Genomic DNA, 21,816 nt, shown 5'->3' on the forward strand with positions numbered 1-21,816 from the left:
AAGTGCTACAAAGACAGAGAAAGGGAAGAGCATAGCCGAATAGGGGACTCAGAAAGCTTTTATTAAGAAGAAAACATCATTTCATAATATGTGTGTGCATCCCATTATGCACCTTAAATTTTTTTTTTTTTTTTGAGAGGGCATCTCTCATATTTATTGATCAAATGGTTGTTAACAACAATAGAATTCTGTATAGGGGAGTCAATGCTCAATGCACAATCATTAATCCACCCCAAGCCTAATTCTCGTCAGTCTCCAATCTTCTGAAGCATAATGAACAAGTTCTTACATGGTATGCACCTTAAATTTACACAATGTTATATGTCAATTATATCTCAAAGCTGGAAACAAATTTTTTTAATTAAAGAGAACTTCTCCAATAAGCCTTGAAGGATACTTACTAAAGGAGAGCATGTCATGTGCCTATTCACAAAGGTATGTATAGGAGGTGCCTTTGGAAACAAACAGTCCTGGGCTGAAATCCCAACTCTACAATTTAATAGCTGTGCAACTGTGCATTTTAATGAACCTCCTGGAAGCTCAATTTTATTATCTTTAAAATGGGGATAATAACACCCACCTTGCAGGTTGTTGTGAAAGTTAGATGAGATAAAGTATTTATTGTGTCCAGCTTTTGAGGGACTTAATAAAAATTAGCCATTACTAACAAAGCATGAAAGAGGAAGAACCCACACAAGAGAGAACATAGAAGGGCAAGTTACAGAGGAGGGCTACTCTCTAAGTGTAAGTTTTAACATGAGCAAAGAGACATAGGTGGGGAAACAGGGAACATGTTTATGAAACATTGCTTATTTGAAAGAAAATATGGGAACAAAAGGTTAAAAAAATTAAATATGGCCACAATGCATACAACCTTATATGCTTAAATTCTAGAAATATAACTGTTCTCTAGATACTTCTTAACATTTTACCCTTCTTATATGATCAATTATTATAAAAAAGTTTTCAAATCAGGGCCAATTTTTTTCTTCAAAGAAAGTAACAATGTGGGGAGATGTCAAAGTGATTTCAAAATCCATTTGTATAATATCAAAATCTCAACCAGTAGGTTCATTAAAGGCATAGAGTAGCTGAATGGCAACAATCAAGGCTTTGTCAGTTATAAATTAAATAATCGAAGCCAAAGTCAGTCCCTATCCTGCAATGAGACAGCCTCTCAGGGAACCCAGATCAGACAAGCTTTGTGCCACTGTTAAAAACATGGAGGAAACTTGGTTCCTTTCTTGGCCTTTTTTGTGAATTCAGTTATTTCCCAGAAGGCAAGGCCTAATCCCCACTCTACCCCATTCTTTCTCTATAGTCATGTGCTAACAAATCTGTTCGCAAATTGTTCTTCTAAATTCCATTCCGTTTCTAAATAAAATTCTCTAAATCTTTACCCTCCAACTCCTTACCCTATCTGAAACTGGCTCCACAAAAATACACAGCTCTCAGGTGGAGGCTACACCTTCCCTACATTCCACCACCCATTTCCATAGGGCCAGTGGGAGGGATTATTTAGTGCCATTATCCTGATTCTTTAATGCTATTTCCAAAATCACTGCTCTTCCAATCTTCTCAAAAATCTCTTCTTTGAAATTCACACCATTCAGCTTTACCAAGCCCTACCTCACCTAGCTGATATTTGTCTCAAAATCTTCTTTCAAACTCCACTTGCCACAAAATCTTATTCTCTAATCCAACTCTTATTTCATCCATGGAGATTTGAACCTCTGTAGTCTTTCTCTTCCTCAAAGACTCATTCATCCAACTCCATTTTAACTCCTACTACTATTGCTCAGAGCCTGAAACCAAACCTGTTTCATTTCCACAATGGTAAATTTTAATACCCTAGTTTTAGGCTATAATACTATGTTGCATCTCTCTGGAGTCTTAATTGTTATTGTACCATCTCTTTGACCTCAAAGAGATCTCTAGCCTCCCACTAATCAAACTATATTTTCTAAAATTTATCTGCTCCCCTTATATTCTCTCCCTTCTAGGGTGAACATCCCACTTATCGTCCAGAAATAGGTACTTTTAAGAATGAAATGGGGGTGCTATTCTTTATTATGCCAGAACAACAGGAATAAACCAGGACTATCCCAGGAAAACCAGCATTTAGCACCTCCTACTTCTCTCCCTACACATATTCAATCAACTAACTTCCCCTGACTTTCCATTGAAGACTTTCCTCTCTCTCCATTGAACTTGTCTTAACAACTTCTGAATTTTCCTTCACTTTCTTTAGTCATTTTTTTAAAATGTTGGCTAACTCTTACTAGTATTTCAAGATTGTGCTCTATCACCTGTCCAGGCAGCTTCCTCTGCCTCTGCACTTTGTTACATAGCACTCAGTAATGACAATGTCCTATTCACGAATGTATCCTCATGTTTCTCATACAATGCCATACAGGTGTACATCCACAGATGTACTCAATAAATCTCTGTTTTACTCTAAGTATCTCTTATGTGTTTATTCTAAAATGTATCATAGGAAAATTATTACTTTTAGAATTTCATATAAATTAAACAAGTCAAAAAGAGGTACTTCTAAATTAACAGATAGCAATTAACACTAATAAAAATTAGCAGATATTTTTATTACTCTGAACTTTGTAAATATTATCATCCTATACATTCAATTACTCTGGTTTTTTACTGTTATTCTCTGCTAGTAAGTCTGCCCTCTCATATATCCAACAAATTTTGGAATTACATGGAGCATAAGTAGAAACCATTGGGAAAGAGCAATTTCAGAACATGTATGTCAAATTAACCTACTTAAATTTATACAAACATAAACGTATATTTGGAATATATATATTTTAAAAGTTCAAATTGATACACATCAAACTTTTAACATGAGCTACCTCTGAAGAGTAAATCTTGAAATAGTGGGAAATATGTCACTTTCTACTTTATGTATCTCTAGTTTATATTTTTATCATTAGCATGTATTTGTTTTATAATGAAAAAAGATATAAAGAAAAGAAAGCCTTCCCAAGAAGTGTTTTTTGCAAGGTTTCTTTTTTTGAGGATTAACAAGAAAAAATCAAATTTCACAGACAGAATGCTTAACATTAAAAATTATTTCCTCTTCAATTATATTTGATGTACTTTTATTTAGAAAATTACAAAGGTCCTTATTTCATGATAGTTACTTCTCTGAAAAAAGTCTCCCAATTATATTCCCACTCATAAAATGCTTCTGGGTTTCCACTAAACAATTTTATCCCTGTTCCATATCCCAGGCTCCTGAACCAATTGAGCACCTCAACAATGAATTGGTCTAACTGCAGTCCCAACCATTACAGTGGTTGCTCAGCAAAGGAATCTTTGTCTTGTTGCTCTGTCTTAGTAAAAGATTCACTCATTTACTTATTCATCCAGTAAGTACTTATTAAATGTCTATAATATGCCAGACACTGAGTGAGGTCCTGAGTACACAGAGATAAAAAGTACTGGTCACAGCCTCAAGGAGCTTATTTGAGAAGAAGCAGTCCTAACACACAACAGTGATTGCTATAAGGAACCCTGTAAGAGTGTAGTAAAAGCACAGAAGTGTAATCTCCACCTGGCTGGAGCAAAAGGAAGGGAAATGCTTCACAGACTTCCCTAAGCCATCTCGAGTAGTCCCTTCTTCACTGGCACTTTCTTGCTTTTCTCTCAACCAAACTATGACTCTCCCAACTTTGAAAATACTGTTTAAAAGTTACTTCCTATTCCTTCCCCACCAAAACTCCTCTTGTTTCTAAATACCATATAATTCTTAAAGAAAGCCAACCGAAATCTATGAAACTCAAAAGCAAGGAAGGAAGAGACCACTCGTTGAATACCAGAGAGAAAGGTACTTAAAGTTTTTCTCATTGTTTACTCTAACTTGCTTATTTTTCATTTGTATTTTAATCTACTTTTCACTTGAAATCTATGATTTTTCAAAGAGAAGACTTAGACTGCTACTGCTTATAGTATCCACAGTGACTAGACAAATATTCTTCAGTATAACCAACTGGTTAGAAGGTAGGGGTGGGTAATAGTGGATAGGACAGGAATTGCTGCAGATTTGTTATTTTTAATGAATTTAAATTCTTGACTAGTGCCAGTGAATCAAATACAACATAAATCTCCTAGTTTTATTATCTTTAACTTAATGTAGTGAAATGTAAAAACTCAGCCAACATATATTTAAAGTTGGAATGATTTTTTTTTTCAAAGCTTGGAATGAACAATTTTATCTCTAGCAACCTAAGAGAATTGGAAGGAAAAAGCAAATTGCAAATAAGTTTTGGATGAATAATGTTCTAGGAAACCAGGCAGTTCTCAAGAGAGACATTAAGTGTGTACACACTATAATTCTTAAAAGAAAATACAGACCATGAAAAACAAAAAGAGGGACTGTTCCAGATTAAGAGAGAATAAAGAGACATAAGAATCAAGTATGATGCATGACACCTGAGTGAATCCTGGATTTGAATCAAATTTTTTATAGACAGTGGAGAAGACCTGAATAATGACCACTATATTAAACATAGCCTTAAATTAATATTAAGATGTATACTGTTTATATAAAATTACAGAAAAACATAATGATGTTCCTTAAATGTAATATTGATATTATGATGATGCAGGAAATTATCTTCTTTCTTAGGATATGCATGCTAAAAAAACTTGTTATCATGATCTCTTAAATATTCTTTCAAAATGTTTTTAAATATATAAAGAGAAAATGTGGCAAAATGTTAGCAGTGAAGCATAGTATGAGTATTCACTATCCCGTATTTTCAGTTTTCTGGAGCATGGAATATTTTCAAAAAGAAATGTTGAAGGGGTAAAAAGACAGGAAGCAAGAAAGGAGTCCAGCCTGACTGAAGCATAAGGAGTAAAAGTCTCAACAAACAAGAAACCAGCTGCATGATCTCAGGCAGGTCAAGGAACCTCTCTAGGTCTCAGATAAAAGAGGAGAAAGGGTATGATCTCTAAGGTCCCTTCCACCTACAAAATCCTATTTTCCTACTACTTCTGTTCAACTCTAAAACTCAAAAGAGAACCATATGCAAAGTGGAAAAACTCATCAGACTATTTTAAGAACAAAACAAAGTATTTAAAATGATTAGTCAAATACCTGTCACATAAAATACAAACAATAAACTCCTCTCTTTTGAGAAAACATCTTTAAAAATTCTTCAGCAAAACAATAAAAGAACTACTAATTAACTTAAAAGAAATAAGTAACACAGAATTGGAAAGATTTATTTTAATATCTATTCCATTTCAGTTTGTACTTATAATATCAATCCTAAATGGCTGGATATAAATATGCCCTGATGAAGCTATAAAAACAAAAAGGTAATAAATGAACTACCTAAGATTTTACATAAGCTGAATGCTTTCAAGTGAGCTTAGTATGATACACATCTAATGGAAGGATGCTCTAGAATATGTAAAATAAAATAACAATAAAATTATATATTAGATTTTCAGGTAACAGTCTGGGAGAATTTCAGACTGCTTAAAATTTTAAACATTTACCTTACATATATGTGTATACATTGCAAAATGATTACCACAATAAGGTTACTTAACATCTCCATCCCTTCATGTAAACTATGCAATTTTCTCAGTCTGGGGTGTGTGTTTCTGTGTATTAAGATCCTAACATTTAAAATCTACTTTCTTAACAACTTTCAAATACATAATACAGTATTGTTAATTATAGTCACCATGCTGTGCACTAGACCCCCAGATCTTAGTTATCTGTCCCCTTTGACCACCATCTCTTATTTCCCCAATTCCCCAACCCTTGGCAACCATCATTCTACCCTATTTCTATGAGTTTGGCTTTTTAAGATTCTGCAAATAGGTGAGAAGATACAGTATTTGTCCTCTGTTTGACCTATTTCAGTCTACAATTCCTTCTAATGAGAATGCTTTTCCTACCAAAACACAACACACACATGCCACCCACTCCTGAAATAGCTCCTTCTCATATATAGGTCTCATCTTAACAACTCCTCAGAGGAGCCTTTTGTAACCACCCTATCTAAAGTAGCTCCCAACTCCTTATCTCCAAATTGTCTGCTTTTCCATTTTACTTCAAAAAATTTACTGCAATTCGTAATTATTTTGTCAGTTTATTTTTAAACCTGTCCCCCTTCTAGAATATGAGCTGTAAGTATGGGATATCCAGCTTATTCATTATTATACCCCCAGAAGCAGCAAACTGTCTGATATGTAGTAGAAGCAGTAAACTGTCTGATATCAATGTGCATCAAATAAATGAAGGAAATAGTAAATGAATATATGACTACATTAAAGAACAGGCTTAATAATGCTATTAATAGAAAAGCAGAAACCAGAAAAGTGAGTGGTTGATAAGAAAAATAAGGTATATTCAGTATGGTGTCAAACTGAAAATATATGTTGAAAATATAGGACTGATGGGCACACAGGATAGGAAAGAGATACAGTTTGAGTTCTGCTGATTGTTAAGTGTTAGTTGAAAAACATAATAAATACATCACCAGTGAAATAGAATTCAGTAGGATAAATGACAAAAAATAAATAAATGACACAAATTTTAATTGACTGCAGCCTGCCTAAGTAGGAGAATAATCTAACATAAACACTACAAAATTCAGACAAGTCAAAATTGCTTCACAGTTTTAGAGGAAAAAAATAATAAATATATATATTTTAGTAATTTACTAAGAAGAGTAAAGTAATCCTACCTTACTACTATTCATTGCAGGCCATATCTTAGCTAAAGTAGCAGGTCCATGTTGAAGGATTACACATTAGGCATGAGGAAGACCCTTGAGAAAACGTGCAGGGAAGTCCCACGGGAATGACCATAAATCTAGCCAGAAAACATGAGCTGCAAGAGGAATTTCAAGAAGTCAGAACTGTTCACCACAGGGAAAAAGGTAAAAATGTACACATGGAGTACAGTAGGAAATTAACTGCAACAGCTTGTCACATTCACCACTTTAATAGGAATGCTATACTCACCCAATTCATCTCCCCTATGGCTTCCTCCCTCCCTTTCTTCCCACAATTTTCTCAACGAGTAGCATACCTTACCTTCTCCCCTAACCTATTCCCTCAGCTTTGAATAGGTAATTTGTGTTTTTCTCCATTTTCACAGCATAAAAATGATTTCAAGTTTGAAGTACATCAGAAGGAGGAAGTAACTACTTGTTAAAATATTATTACAGACTAAAGAAGTAATTATGTACAAAAAACTTTGTCAAAAGCTGGGACGGTTTGGGAATGATTCTCCTGGCAAACACATACTCTCTCTGCCTAACATGCTTTTAGTATGCCGACGCCTGACTCTTTCATTGGCTGTTCTCTCAATCCTGGAAACTAGGAGAATTTCTAAGATGGTTTTTAGTCACTGGCTCCCTTCCTCATCACTATGCCATTTATGTACTTTACAGCCCTGTCAGTTTCTCATAGTTTGCCTCATGCCCTCATATTTCTAATCTCAGCTTCTTGGTTTATAATCAGCTCTCTGCTCTTTCATGCTCCTCTGTTTGCCTTTTCTGTTTCTGGTCATTTCCCCTGCTTCTTTGACTATCACGTGATTAAAGAACATGTCATAGTTGTTACCAATAAGATTACTCCTTCTGTTCTGGTCAGGCAGCTGACCAAGTGCAGTGTATCAGGACTATCGTCCAAGTCTCCTACTCTTTCAAGCTTTTTACCCATATCCAAAGGGCTCCTTTCTTGTCTCCCAGAGAAGAATTTTATTCTCTTCTAATTTGGCAAGGTTCTCAATGCTAGAATTGGTTAGAACTCTAATCTACATAAAATGACTGTTGTTACATCCTTCTTCTTGTAAACTGCCAACATGATTGACAGGAATTATGATAAAACAGCCAGCATACTGCCCCATATCTGGAACATCATAGTCACAAAACAAGTGATTACTGAATGAATGAAATTTCAAGGTGAACTCAACTTTCTCTGGTTTATAAACTTTCATGTAAAGTAAGGTTTTGACAAGAGTTGTTACAGTAAATGACAAAAGTCATGACTTAAAATTATATCTAAATATGAAAATTTTAATCATGACTTCTCTTTTATACTGGTTTCAATAGAGTATCTTCAATTAAACCCCCTAAACAGTATTACTTATAAAAATTTCCAAGGATCAAAATGTAGCATGTACCTAAATGTACACATTATATAGGTTATCCAAAGACAGTCATCAAAATTACTGGACAATCCATTTAATTTGAATTTTTTTTAGCTTTTCTTCTCTATCAGCAAAGAGTTGAGAGTTATCTAGATTATTATCTTTTTTTTTTTTTGTAAACCTCTTTCCAATCCATCTGCCATCAATCCTTTTTTTTATTTGGAATTTTTGTGCCCCTTTATCCCCCCCACCCTCCCCAACCACTCACCCCAACCCCTCCTCCATGGTAACCACCAGTCACTTCTCAGTATCTATAAGTCTACTGCTATTTTGTTCATTCTGTTTTGCTTTGTTTTTATATTCCACAAATAAATGAAATCATTTGGTATTTGTCTTTCTCCACCTTGCTAATTTCACTGAGTATAATATCCTCTATAGCCATCCATGTTGTTGTAAATGGTGGGATTTCTTTTTTTAAATGGCAGAATAATATTCCATTGTGCATATGTACCACATCTTTTTTATCCATTCATCTTTTGATAGACAGGCTGCTTCCATATCTTGGCTATTGTAAATAGTGCTGCGATAAACATAGGGGTGCATATATCTTTTTGAATCAGGTATTTTGTTCTCAACAGGTAAATTTCTAGAAGTGGAACTACTGGGTTGAATGGTACTTCTAGTCTTAGTTTTTTGAGGAACCTCCACACTGCTTTCCACAGTAGTTGTACCAATTTACATTCCCACCAACACTGTAGGAGGGAGTCTATACTCTGGTCTCTTGTTGTGATACAGAAACAGTTATTTTCAAAGACCTAACAATAAGAAGACAACTATTCAACTGGGATTCCATTCCCAACATTAAGCAGTGTGAAGTGTCTTGCTCAAGGAAGTTGGTCAAAGCAAGTGTTATATATCACCCTTCAACTCAAGGCTCTTTATAATTCTTATTTTCCAATGGGAAAAAAACAGTATTTTTCCACTTGATATTGAAATAGTTTGAGTTAAAAATAAGTAGCAAATTTTTTCGTATCATCTCTAAATGGAACATTTCTTTGCTAAAACTACTACAAACATATGAATAAATATTATATTCCTTGTATTACTTCAAAGATATACCTTCCTTATCAAAACTCAGCAGTTACCTATAGACAAATTGAAATGTATAACTACTACTTTCTAGGGCACCTTAATCTTCCCCACCAAATTGCCCATCTACACAGGGCTACCATCTCTAAGTCACACTCAGAGCTAAATATAGTTGGTATTCTTTAAATATGCTTCTCTTCACAAGGACTAGAGTGAGGCAAGAGAGGTGCAAAATTTATAAGGACATTCACTCTCAGGGTCATACAAGTGCCATCCTGTAGTTGCATGACCTTAAAAGTGACCACTGTCTTAAATCTTGTGTCCTAAGCATCTCCCTTACCTTACCCTAGTCCTGGCATTACTTCTCTTTCCCACCTCTACTATTCCTACCTATCTAGTAAGTAACAACCTATTAAGCATGAATTTAAATATACATTTTATACTTAGTAATGAATTTTACATCTATTTAAATCATGTTTCAAAGATAATCTCTTGTTCATGATGTGATGTTAGGTGAAAAAGGATGAGGCATTACCATATACAATAAGAGTCTGGGTTGGGTTTTTAACAAGTGTGAGTTGCATGTGCATGTGAGTGACAGGCCTGTGTCATTTTTCACTCCCCCTCTTTTAGTAGCAGCATCTCAATTTTCTTTTATTGACGTACCCTTACTCTTATTCTCAATCCATGTAGTTTGGTGACCTTTACCATTCCCACTCTCAAGTTCCTGGAAAAAGCACAAAGCTCCTAGAATAAGTGCGTGGCCATTTCTAGACAGTCAGCATATTCCCTTCCCCAAGCAGTAGTTCAGGATCAGGTATGTGACCCAACTGGACCAATAAAACTTAACCCCAAAATTTTTTCAGGAATTAACCAGAAAGTTCTCTCTTGGCTGAGGTTGCTAAACTGAAGGAACATGATTAACTACTACTTGGCAGTGAGTCAACCCAGATAAAAGAACAGATAAGAGATGGAAAGAGAATTGAAGAAAATTCTGAAAACATTTTGTCCCTAGATCTAATCACACCTGCATTCAGGGAAAGTTCAGGTGTTGGCAGATGTAGCTACTGGAATTTTAGAATTACTGCTGGGAAACCACTCTTTCTGGATTTCTCACATTCCTGCATTCAGAGCTTTCTGAGCAAAAGGTACTATGAGGATATTTGTATAAAAGAGAGCCTTCGAATTTAGAGTTAGTGTCTCCCTAAAGACAGACCATTCCAATTAGCTTTGAAGAAATAAAGCTCTCTCCTTTCCTTCTCTGGAAGACATTTACTTATATTCGTTTTTTCTTTTTTACTTATATTTCTTGTGTTGCTTCAAATTTTTTACTTAAATTTACTTATATTCTAGGGTAATAAACACACTTCCCCCTTCTCTAATTCTTAGTCCCATCACTGTTTCAGACATGAGGCAACAAATTATTTTTTATTTATTAACTCATTCAACAAATATTTGCTGAGAGCCTACTAAACTATATACATGTCCATGAATTTTCCTACACAACAAAACACAAAAATTCCTGCCCTCATGGAGATTGTATTCAAGAGAAAACAAAACACAAAATGAATAAATAAAACACACAGTATTAAGTGGTGGTAAATGTTACAAGAAACAAAAAGCAGGGATAGGTAATAAGTATGGGAGAGGTAGGAGACTTCAAATTTATGTACACAATCAAAGACTTTATAGATGAAGTGACATTTGAGCAAAGACCTACAGAAGATAATGAAGTAAATCATGGATACCTGGAGTTGAGTATTCTAGGCCAAGGGGACAGAAAGTACAAAGCACCTATTTAAGAAAGAGCAAGGAGGCCTGCATGGAATGAATGGTGAAGACAACAGAAAAATCTGAGTTCAGAGAAGATCCTGCATGAGGAAGAGCAGGACCACAAAACTAGCTCATTTTAAGAACTTGAGCTTATACTGAGCTACATGGAAAGCCACTGAAAGATTTTGAGCAATGAAATGATGTGATCTCTTACTTCTCAAAAGGATGAAACTAATATTCTGAGGCTAATACTACTTTTGTAACACGGAGACGACTTGTAGAAGAGAGAGAGGGGATGGTTTTGAACCAAAGTGACCGAGATAGGGGTGGGGAGAACCAGTTAGATCCAGATATATTTTGAAGCCAATATAATATGCTAAAAGATTTTGTGGGGGAAGTGAAAAAAAAAAAGACAAATCAAGGATAACTTCAAGGTTTGGGGTCTGAACAAAAAAAAAAAAGGATGGAGTTGCCACTTACAGATATGGGAAGGATTAATTTTTTAATTGGGTTTCTATTGCTGGCATCCAAAAGAAGCCTGATAGAATATAAAATTTATGCCAGGAAATCAGATAAGACAAATGACAGCTCTAAAATGTGGAACTGACTGAGTCAATAATAACAGAAAGTGAAGGGAATTTGGTATCCCCCTATTGCAGTTTGAGAAGTCAGCATTCCTTAATAAGCAAAACAAGCTGGTAAACTGCCACCTCTTGTAAAGCTATGTGCCTGCTAAGGATGGAACTGTAAGGTACTCGGTAAAAAATGTTAAGATGTTGATATATTACATACTATGTAGTGTCTTCAGTAACATCCTTGAAAAAGAAGCATACTTTGAGTGAATCTTAATAAAAGGAAAATCTTTTCAGTCTTTTACTACAAATACAAAATGGCTGATAATCTTGCAGTTTACGGGGTTGAACATCAAACCATCCCTAAACTAAAATTAGAGCCTTTAACTACACAAAAATGAAACGTAAGAGAAGCTAATGCTCTGGGTTACTCCCCAAGGATCCTAGAAAACAAGATATTTACCCATTATAAAGAGCCATGAAACAGACTGGGAGCAGGGATAAATTTGCTGTGCATTGTCAACCTCAAAAAGTTGCTCTGAGACAGAGGACTCAGAGACAGAGGCTAAGGAAACTGAAAAGCCTAGTGTTTGCATGGTTTTATAACATCAGTACTACGGCCATTTTGAACTGGAAAATTCTTTGTTGTGGCAAGTTGCCCTGTGCACATCAGGATATTTTATAGTACCCTTGGGCTCTACCGACTAGGTGCTAATGACACTGTCTAGTGGCCCCCAACACCCCATTGTGACAAGAATGTCTCCAGACACTGCCAAATGTCCCCTGAGGTAAGAACTGCCTCCTGTTGGAAAACCACTGGGTTACGGTGATGGGCAAAGTTGTTTAGAGACACACCAGGCAATGGTTTGATTCTAGGGCTAGGATTTGGGCTTTGGGTACTTGGAAGAAGTTGATTAAATGCAAATAAGTTTTTTAAAAACTTAACTAAGTTTATAAAAAGTTGCATTGCCTAAGAATTCCCAAAAAAGATTTGTTACTGTTCAACTCCTAAGATGGTTCCTGGGACCCCAACACTTCATCAACAGCAAAAAGGCTGCTGAAGCAGTGCAATCCCCAGCCAGGGAATCCCTCTTAATACGCGTCTTGGCTGTGACCAGAAAGGAAAAGAACAAAGATCTTCTCAGGGGACAGAAACAGAAATAGCCATATTAGTTAATCAAAAATCTTATTCCTGTGCTAGGAATAATGAAAGAGAAAGCCACTGTGTCCTGAAGCCATTGCTTCAGCCCTTGAATCCATCCGTACCTGAAAAAAGCACACTCCTGTTTATCGTAGTGCCCTAAGCTAGTATGAGTAGGGTTTTGGTCTCATGTAGCTAAAGGGAATTGAGAAATCTATTGTTACTAACAGTTATCAAAAAAAACTAGTATCAGTTTTCAAATGAAAAAATTGAAACTATAAGAAATTATCTGCATAAATTCATACAACTAATTACTGGTAACATATATTTAACCCTAGGCAGGTCTCACTCTACTTAATATCCATGTTGTTTGTACTTTATCAGTACTCTCTCTCGGGATAACAGTTTGAAACTCCTCTGTGCTTTATAATTATTTGTAGCTATAGCCTAAGTCCTTACATGGAGTATTCTATTACCATTTGTTGAATAACCAAAAAAGGAATTATATGCCTTCATCCTCTCTGTGCCATTCTTGCAAAAATTCACCTCATGTGACTTTGAACATTTCTGCATTATTTTTATAATGTGGGCTACCCTGTCTAATTTTTTACCATTGTCATCCTCTTTCAAAAACCATGATATTACTGTATATAATAGCAATTACCTCTAGGCAAAGTCACTTCAGTCCTAGAATGCCAGTTCCAGTCACAGGGTAAATCAGGCCCCCAAAAGAAATAGGAAATCACAACCTTAGAAAGAGGCCAACACCAAGGTCTGTTATAATTAATTGTGAAATTCAGAAAAGGACACCTATACTATCCTTTAAGTGAGGATACTTCTGTTTATGTTAATATTTTAAGATATCCATAAGACCTACATTAACTTCTAGGAAGAAACAGCTATTTATAAACAGTCAAATTGCTTTCAAATATTATTGCTAAGGGTGAGACAGAAAGGAAATGGGACAGGATTTAAGAAGATCACTAACACTTTCCAGACATCTGCCTAACAATCATGAGAATTTTTGACAGAGCTGGAACACTCAACAGCAATGTTTCACAAGTCAACTTCTGTTTCCCTAAAAGGTATGGTGGATTGATTCACATCCAGATGAAAGACTTACTGGATTCAACATTCCATTTTTAAACTTACTCAAAAATGTCCATTGTCTGGCTAAGATCTACCACTTTCTTACCTCTTTACTTTTTCTTCACTCTAGCAGCTGGCTTTCTTTTTCAGAATATTTTTTATAAAGAAATTCTGTTTTATCAACTTGACAAAAGTTATAGTATAGAACAACCTCAAACAGAACAAACCAGGAGGAGATGTGGACATTGGGAAGTTAGGCAGGGTCATGCATATATTTTAGGGTCTCACTTCTAGTAAGAGGAATACGTTTCAGCAAAACTGCAAATATTTCAACATGGACCTTTGGAGTCACTCCCAAATAGCTGAAACTGCATTAAATCCAGGACTGCTAATGGTTTACTATATTTAGTCATTTACCTTTTTATTTATTTCAATTTTAGCATATGAAAGACTTAGTTCAAATCTCAGGTGTCACTTTATAGTTGGGTCTCCTTGGATAAATGATGTGACCTAAGATTGGTCTCAGATTACAAAAAGAAAATACAAGCTATCTAAATTACAGAGTTGTCATGAAAATCAAAACAAATGTACAAAAAGTATCTAGCACGTTCAGCACACACTAAACGAATGTTAATATCCCTCTGCATAACAGCACCTGACTACACATAACAGACTCAAAAATCTTTTACTTACAGAAACAGTTTCTACGTTGGAGATTAAAATGCTAAGGAGGGGTGAAAAAGGGAATATGCATAAACAAATAATTACAATATAATATGCTAATAAGTATATATATAAATATATATGTTTATATATATCAGATGAAAAAGCCTCCTGCTTTATAAAATGTTTCTATTATATATAAATCTAGATAAGGATACTTATACTTTGTCCAACTTAACTTTTTATAGATAAGCATAGTGATCTTACAGGTTATTTGTCCTTAGTAATCTGAGACTGTTGCATTGTTTAATTCCATTTAATTACTACTGCCAATTTATTCAAAACATAAAAAGTAAAGGGGCCTGACAAAACAATGGTATTTAACTAGATAACATAAATTTGGAGTAAGTTCAGAGTAGATATGAAATGTGACAGTGACTGGATTTGTGTCATTACAAAGTCCACCATACCCTACACTATACTAAAACAAATAAAAAGGTGAGGCTTGAAGATGTGTCCTTTGCTCCAAGGAAAATCTGCAAAGCCTTAAAGCTGAAATGATGGTTAATCTGTTTAAGAATGTATATAGAAATCATGTGATTCTGAAAGAACTACAATTCAAAAGAAAGCCAGAACACTGTACAAACATCTTCATGAAGTAAGAGGTAGTGTGGCTGCTAGGGTAGCTACTGCTGACCCAATTGTTACCAGAACTAATTAGTAGAAGCATCAAATGCACTTGCCTTTGCATAATGGAAATTGACAAAAGAGCCCTACCAAATAACAGGAGAGGCTAGGGAAGTCCTCTCAAGCTGGACGTTTAGAAAGCAGAAAGGACACAGACTAGAAGTGTTCAGCTCCAAGGAGAAAACAGCCAAGTAACAGCGGCAAGCATTACAATGAATAACGACTAACTCTCCACTTGGGGACAATGCAGCAGGCTCTGTGATTAAGCCAGAAACACTCTGTTCCACAGACCCCAGGACACAAGAGCCAAGAATTAGAACCTCTGCATCTATACCAATGATGTAATGCAAAATCACCCAGCCTTCATTTCAGAAGAAAAAAATTATCTTAACAACTTTAATGGCTTGAGTCCTATTTGTAGAACTGGTAAGGGTCTGAAGGTATCACTTAAATATCTGAATTAAGTGTAACTGTATTTTATGAAGGTAGTTATATCCTAGATCCACAAAGGTTTTGAGAAATACCACTTGCTAATGTCAAGGGTTAATGAATATAGTTTTTCTAAGTCTTCACTTCTAACTGTATATTATACATACCACATCCATGCAGGATGAGCTATTTAAAAGCAATCTCATTCACAGCAATGTAATTTTAAAGATACTTTTTTGACCAAGCCCGTATAAAAAAATTTGTATATACTAAGTTGCCAGAATATAAATATTCTAGTATTATGAGTTTCCCTTCTTCTAAAACAATTGTGGAAGTACTTTTTCTTCAAGTAAAATAATCCATACTGGAAAACTAATTTCAATTTTTCTATAATAGTGTTATTTACAATACAGACCATGAAGCTATTACTCAAATATTTTTAAATGTTCATCATCAATCACTGACTTTTAAATATAAGACTCTTCATCAATTACACAAAATTAGTAATCCTCTCTTCTGCAGGATTGTTAAGAAAAAGTGAAATGACATTCATTTCAGAAAATGTGGGAGTAACTTGGGTCTCAATTGTAGTACTACAAGGTGTGTCTCAAGCATTCATTATTAATGGTTATACACATCTTGTAATGATTCACTTTCCTCAATAAATCAAGAGTATATTGAAGTTTATCACTATAATGATGTCATTCTCAACCACTTGCATTCTGGTATGCTTTCTTCAGTGAGGAGGATACAATGGAATTAAAGGGAGCAAGCTAGGAAACTGCACATCAGAGTATGTCACACATGTAAATATCTTGTACCTTGATGGGAAAAATGTTAATATTCACTGACTTTGTTTTACTGCTATCTGGTTCAACTCCTACTTCAGTTCAGTGTGCATTTCACAATACCCATTAATTCTAAGCTGGTTTGTGCACTTAAACTCTTTCTTCAAAAATTAGAACCCTATACTTAAAATAGCACACATTTTGAAACACGGAAATTTATAAAATATTGCCCCTAAAAAATAATCATATACATCAGTAAGAAGAAAACACTCAACTCAGACTCTTACATATCATTAAAAGTAAGTTTTAAACAGATTAAATGCAGTTTAAGGTAGGGAGGAACATGAGTTAGAGATTTTAAGAAAGTAACACTTGGCTTTTCTGTACCTCTTTTAAACAAATATTTTTAGTTTAAATGAAAGGAATTTTGGGAAACCATCCAACAACAGGTGAAAATCTAAGGTGAAAGAAAAATAATTCAGGATTCCAGACAAACTAAGAGTATTTTGAGGTAAAAGCATTTAATATGAATTTCTGATAACCCCTAGTCAGATACAGTAATCAAAGAACTATAAAAGAAAAGCTAACCTGAGATATTTCTAATTAATTGCTTTGTACTAATTATAAGCATCATTAAATTTTAGTAAACTTAATGTACACTACTTTAATTTCCTAAATCTAAATTTTAGGGACTTTTAGAGTGGTAGAACAAACACAGTAATACTAGGAAAGATGAAATTAAACCTACTATGTAAGGAACTGAATATGGAAGTTGAGGAATTCCTAAATTCAGGAATTTTTACCTAAATTGTTTCTTCTTCATAACAAGCTTGTACAGTAATTCTATCACCTCTACTTTACAGATGAGGACACTATAGTTTAAAGAGATTAAATAACTTGCCCAAGATCTCAGTCTCACAGAAGGAAATCCTGATTTCTGACTGAAACCCAGATTATCTGGCTCCAAAATAAATTAATGTTCTGTCATTACACCCTACAACCTGGCAAGAAACAACTACATTAAAATTTCCTGTCTTTTAATTAAAACCTTTTTAAGGAGGAGACAATAGCAAGCTTATAGTAAGCAGTCATAACATACAGACTAAAAATTACTCATAATATGATAAGTATGTACGAATATTCTTAAAATAATTCCAAGTCATGAATATGACACTTAATTTTATAAAGTTGAGTATGTAATACCCAACTTTGAAATGAAAAAGTCTGAAAATTAGGCTGTAATCTTAAGTATAGAAAAGCATTAAGTAAACTTTACATTACCTAGATATTTTGAATTACAAAGAATAAACTTGAGAAGACCCATATTTTGTTAGCCATACATTTCATACGGATAACTAGGATAATATTTATACTTATAAAATAAGAAAAATTGGATAATTTCTTATATATGATTCTTTTGTTCTGATTCTACTCTGTCCTTGTCCTCTATTTTTTTTTTGTTTTTTTCTCCATATCTTGGAGCACTCTTCTAATTTAGGGTTACTGAATCTTAAATTCAGGAACTCCTGCACATTTACATACAAGTGTAGATATACTGCAATGAAGACTACAATATTGCAATAACTGGTAAAATCTAAAAGAGGAAACAAAAGTTTGATATTTTTCAGAGCATTAACTGTTGTGGAATTATTGGTGACTCTTCTTTCCTATAGTTTTCTGTATTGTTGTTAAAGCACTTAACTTTTATGATAAAAATAAAAATAGGAAAGGAAGAAGAAAAGGAAAGAGGGAGGGAGGCAAAGGGGGAAAAAAATTCAGGGGATTTTTAAAATAACTAAATATCTTATTGTTCCCAAAGTTCCAAAACTATGACCTGCTTGTTCCCTTTCATCTCTCAATGGTATGGTAAATAAACCATATGTAAGCATGCCAAAGTCAAATGAGGAAAAAATAATAATGAAACAATCGAAAGGTCTATAAATTCTGAGACATAGCTCTTAATTTCGATAGTTCAGAAATTAGTTATATAAGTGAGATAAGTATGACAACCACATTTAGGGCATATTAAAACTGAAAAGCAGGATTCAAATACTAAGAGTGCAGGAATTTCCTAAGTATGAAAAAATATAATATACAGATATGTGAACTTATACCCATTTCTTGTATTACAAACAGAAGTTCTATATTAAAAAATTCTTTTTTTAAATTTTTTAATTTAAATGTTAAAATACTAACTTAAATTTCTCTAATTACTTCATTTTCTATGAAATAGTTCTAGAGTTCACATTTATAAGCTTTGTTTTTCCATTACTCAAATACATTCTTATTCCAAAATAATGAATGAGTGATCCAATTTATGTTACCAAAACATTGCATAATTAATAGTCCCTTGGATCTGTCTTCAAAAGATGTTTGTTTGAAAACCAAGTACAAAACTATAACCTATTAACACAGGAGTTTAATTTTAAAGCACAACTTTATTTGTGTAAGATGTTCACTAGATCTCCTTTTTTTTCTGATTACCAAAATGCATTTATTCATCTGGGCCTTACAAACATGATGACTTCCTACTCACAGGATTGCTTTATAATAGATACAGAATAAAATTACTAGTCTCTATAAATACTATTTCCATCTACAAACAGAAATAATCACCCTACAATATTTTGGTAGGCTATTGGTGGGATATATATATATATTTACACTAGTTTTCAAACTTGATCATGTCAGTTTTGTTCCTCAATATTTACTAAGTAACAGCTGTCTTGAAAATGTTATTGTTGTAGGTGGCTGGGTAGTTATCTATACAATTAAACTTTCCGGCATTGTTTGGAATGTTTCAGAGTGAAATACCAGAGGATAGAAAATGGCAAATTTGATATAATGAAGATGAAATGAAAGTGATTTGTCTACCAAAGCCTTATTTCTTCCAAACCATTGACATGAACCTTTGACGTAGTGCAAAAGCTGCATTAACTGGACCCCAAATAATTTTATATATATTTAATGTTGTCAACCATCAGTGCAGAAGGGAACCAGATCTTCACCAAAGGTCTTTCAAGTAAGAAAATAGGCAAAATGTTTCCAGGTATGCCTACGTACTCTCTTAATATATTCGTAATACCTTTGGAAGCATAGCTCTCTTGGCTCAAAGGTACTAGCAGATTTCTCGGATTCCACTCAGCTTTCCTTTGCATTAATGGAGAAATGTGTGGCTCTTTACAAATATGTCTTCCTAAAGACCGTATACGTATACTAGGAGTACAACACAGCATTAGTGAAGTAACATTTTGCAGTATTTGTTTTTAATCTTGTCCCATTCCATAGCTTGAAGAGTATTTTCTAGTCTTCAATAAGTAGAAATAGTTTTGGTCTATTGTTGTTGATTTTGCCATTACACTTTTATATACAATGACTCAAGAATTTTGCTTTATTATCTTAAAATATCTGGAGAAAGAGAAAAATAGCACTACAAACCTTTGGAGCAGTTTATGTCAAAGTGGCAGTGAGGCAACTATGAACATATACAGGATCTTACGAATTAAAAAGATCACAGCCTTTCTTTTTTTATACCATAAGCAGAACAAAAATGAACGGCTACCAGCCTTAATAAATTATTGGATTGGGGATTGCATAACTCTAGATATCAAACTCACAAATGTGCAAAGTAAAAAGCGACAACTTCACAGTTAATGACGTAATTGTGTATAACTGGACGTACCCTGGCCCTCCCAACACCAAACCAATAAGCGTGTTTCATAAAGTTGACACTAAGGGAGACTCTAAGGCAGAAAGCCGACCCAAAGGTACCTCCAAACTCCTCCTCAACCCTAAATGGCAATGAGAGAATAGAGCAGAAATTGCCCCGCTGCACTAGCTCCACACTTTGCAGCTGAAGTATAAACTCTCTTGACTATCTCTTGGGGCTCACCTCTGGACAGGCAGGAGCAGGGACGGAAGGTGGGGATAAGGCAGGAGGTGGGGAAGCTGACAGACGAACAAGAGAGGGGGCGAACTGCCAGGATCAAGAGAGACTGCGGGGCCGCAGAGGTCGGAAGAGATTGCGGGGCACCTGGGCGTCGGGAACGACCGCCCCAGCCCAAGGGCCGCCCTAGGAGGCCAGCGCACCCACCGAAGGGGCTGCGGGCATGAGGGGCGGTGCCCTCGTCCCCTACCCCGCCCCACACTCCGCAGCCCACCGAGCCGGCGACGGGGCGGGGCCGCTGCGCCCGCCTCAGCCCTCTCGCGCCGGCACCCGCCCCCTGAGCCTCCCGTCCGGGCTGGGTGAAAGGGGAGGGCCTCGCGGGGCCGGGTGGGCAGCCCGGCCTGAGCCCCGACCTGTAATGCTCCGCTGAGGGCGGGGGACCGGCGGGAGACCCTGCAGCCTGGGGCGGGAGGAGGGGTGGCTGACGGCGGAGGGAGAGGCTTCGGCGCAGCCGCCGCAACCAGGGCTAACTCCCAGGCGCGCCCCAGCGGATAGAGAGTGTTGCCCCGGTTCTCGGCTCGCCTTCCCTCCTCTTCCCCGCTCCCCCGGCGTTGCCCCGGGCAACACCGCCTGCCGCGGGCGGCGCGAAACTCACCTACCTAGAACCTGACAAGCAGGAGCCCCTCAGACACAGGAGCCAGTCACCACCTCGCGTCACGGCGGTCTCCACAACCAATGGGTTCCCCTGTCACGAGCCTCTACAGCCAATCCAGCTGCACTCCGGTCTTCGAGACCTCGAAAGGCCTGAGCCAATAGGAATAAGCGGAAGGCGGGCGCTGCCGCCCAGTCCCCAACCCCCGCCTCCACCACCTCCCAGGAGGCGGGGCGCGGCCCATTAGCCCGGCGGGCCGGGAGGGGTGGGATGTGGGCTCCAGGCCAGGTGGGCGCGTGCGGCCCAGCGGCTGCGGACGCGGCGAGAGTATGCGTGGTGCTGTGACCGCCGCCCTGTGGGCCGGCTCCCGGCTGGTGTGGTGCCCGCAGTACCCCTGTTCGGGCTGCTGCCCTCGTCCCTGTAACCCGCTCCTCTCCGCCCGGTGTCCAGGAGAGTGAGGGCGGGATGGGCCGGAGGCGGACGGCGGCGTCACAGGAAACTTTGGAGGCTCGTCTGGCCGCGGCCGGGAAGTGGCCGGACTGGGGATGATAAGCTGGGGCCGCCTAGAAGGGGACTACCCGATGTGTCGGCAACCGGGAAGGAATTCGCGGCCGGGGGGCGGGGAGGGCGGAGGCATGATTAAAATTTTAAGTGTGCCTGTGGGGCTCTGGGCGACCTCAGGAGCTGGAATCTCCAGGAACGGACGCTGCTTTGGGGCCTCGTGACACCCCCCGCAAAATACGCACTTCTCACCCTCAGTCAGTCACTTTTTCCTGTACTTCTTACTTGCATCTATTGTAACGTTGATTCCTTTAGAATGGTTTTCGCTTCTCGCAGGGAGTCTAGTGCTTTATAAAGGCAGGAACTTTTTGTCTTTCTCTTTCCTGTAATTCCCTGTGCCGGA

At 36.7% G+C, this 21,816-nt stretch overlaps 1 protein-coding gene across 4 annotated transcripts in view; it reads right to left on the reverse strand.

The window, feature by feature from the left end:
- Positions 1 to 21,407, reverse strand: part of FER (FER tyrosine kinase) — a 500,422-nt gene extending 479,015 nt beyond the window's left edge. Inside the window, exons 1-2 of one of the 4 annotated variants that reach the window (XM_036886890.2) lie at positions 20,920 to 21,407; positions 6,732 to 6,877 (exon numbers count right to left, since the gene is read on the reverse strand). The gene's annotated coding sequence lies outside the window, so the exon portion shown is untranslated. Of the gene's footprint in view, positions 1 to 6,731; positions 6,878 to 13,382; positions 13,404 to 20,915 lie in introns of those variants that run through there. The other 3 variants (XM_036886889.2, XM_057492762.1, XM_057492765.1) reach the window with 3 other exon arrangements.
- Between the last annotated feature and the right edge of the window lie 409 nt (positions 21,408 to 21,816).

This window comes from Manis pentadactyla, chromosome 2 (genome assembly GCF_030020395.1).
Source record: "Manis pentadactyla isolate mManPen7 chromosome 2, mManPen7.hap1, whole genome shotgun sequence".
In the NCBI taxonomy this organism is placed as follows: domain Eukaryota; kingdom Metazoa; phylum Chordata; class Mammalia; order Pholidota; family Manidae; genus Manis; species Manis pentadactyla.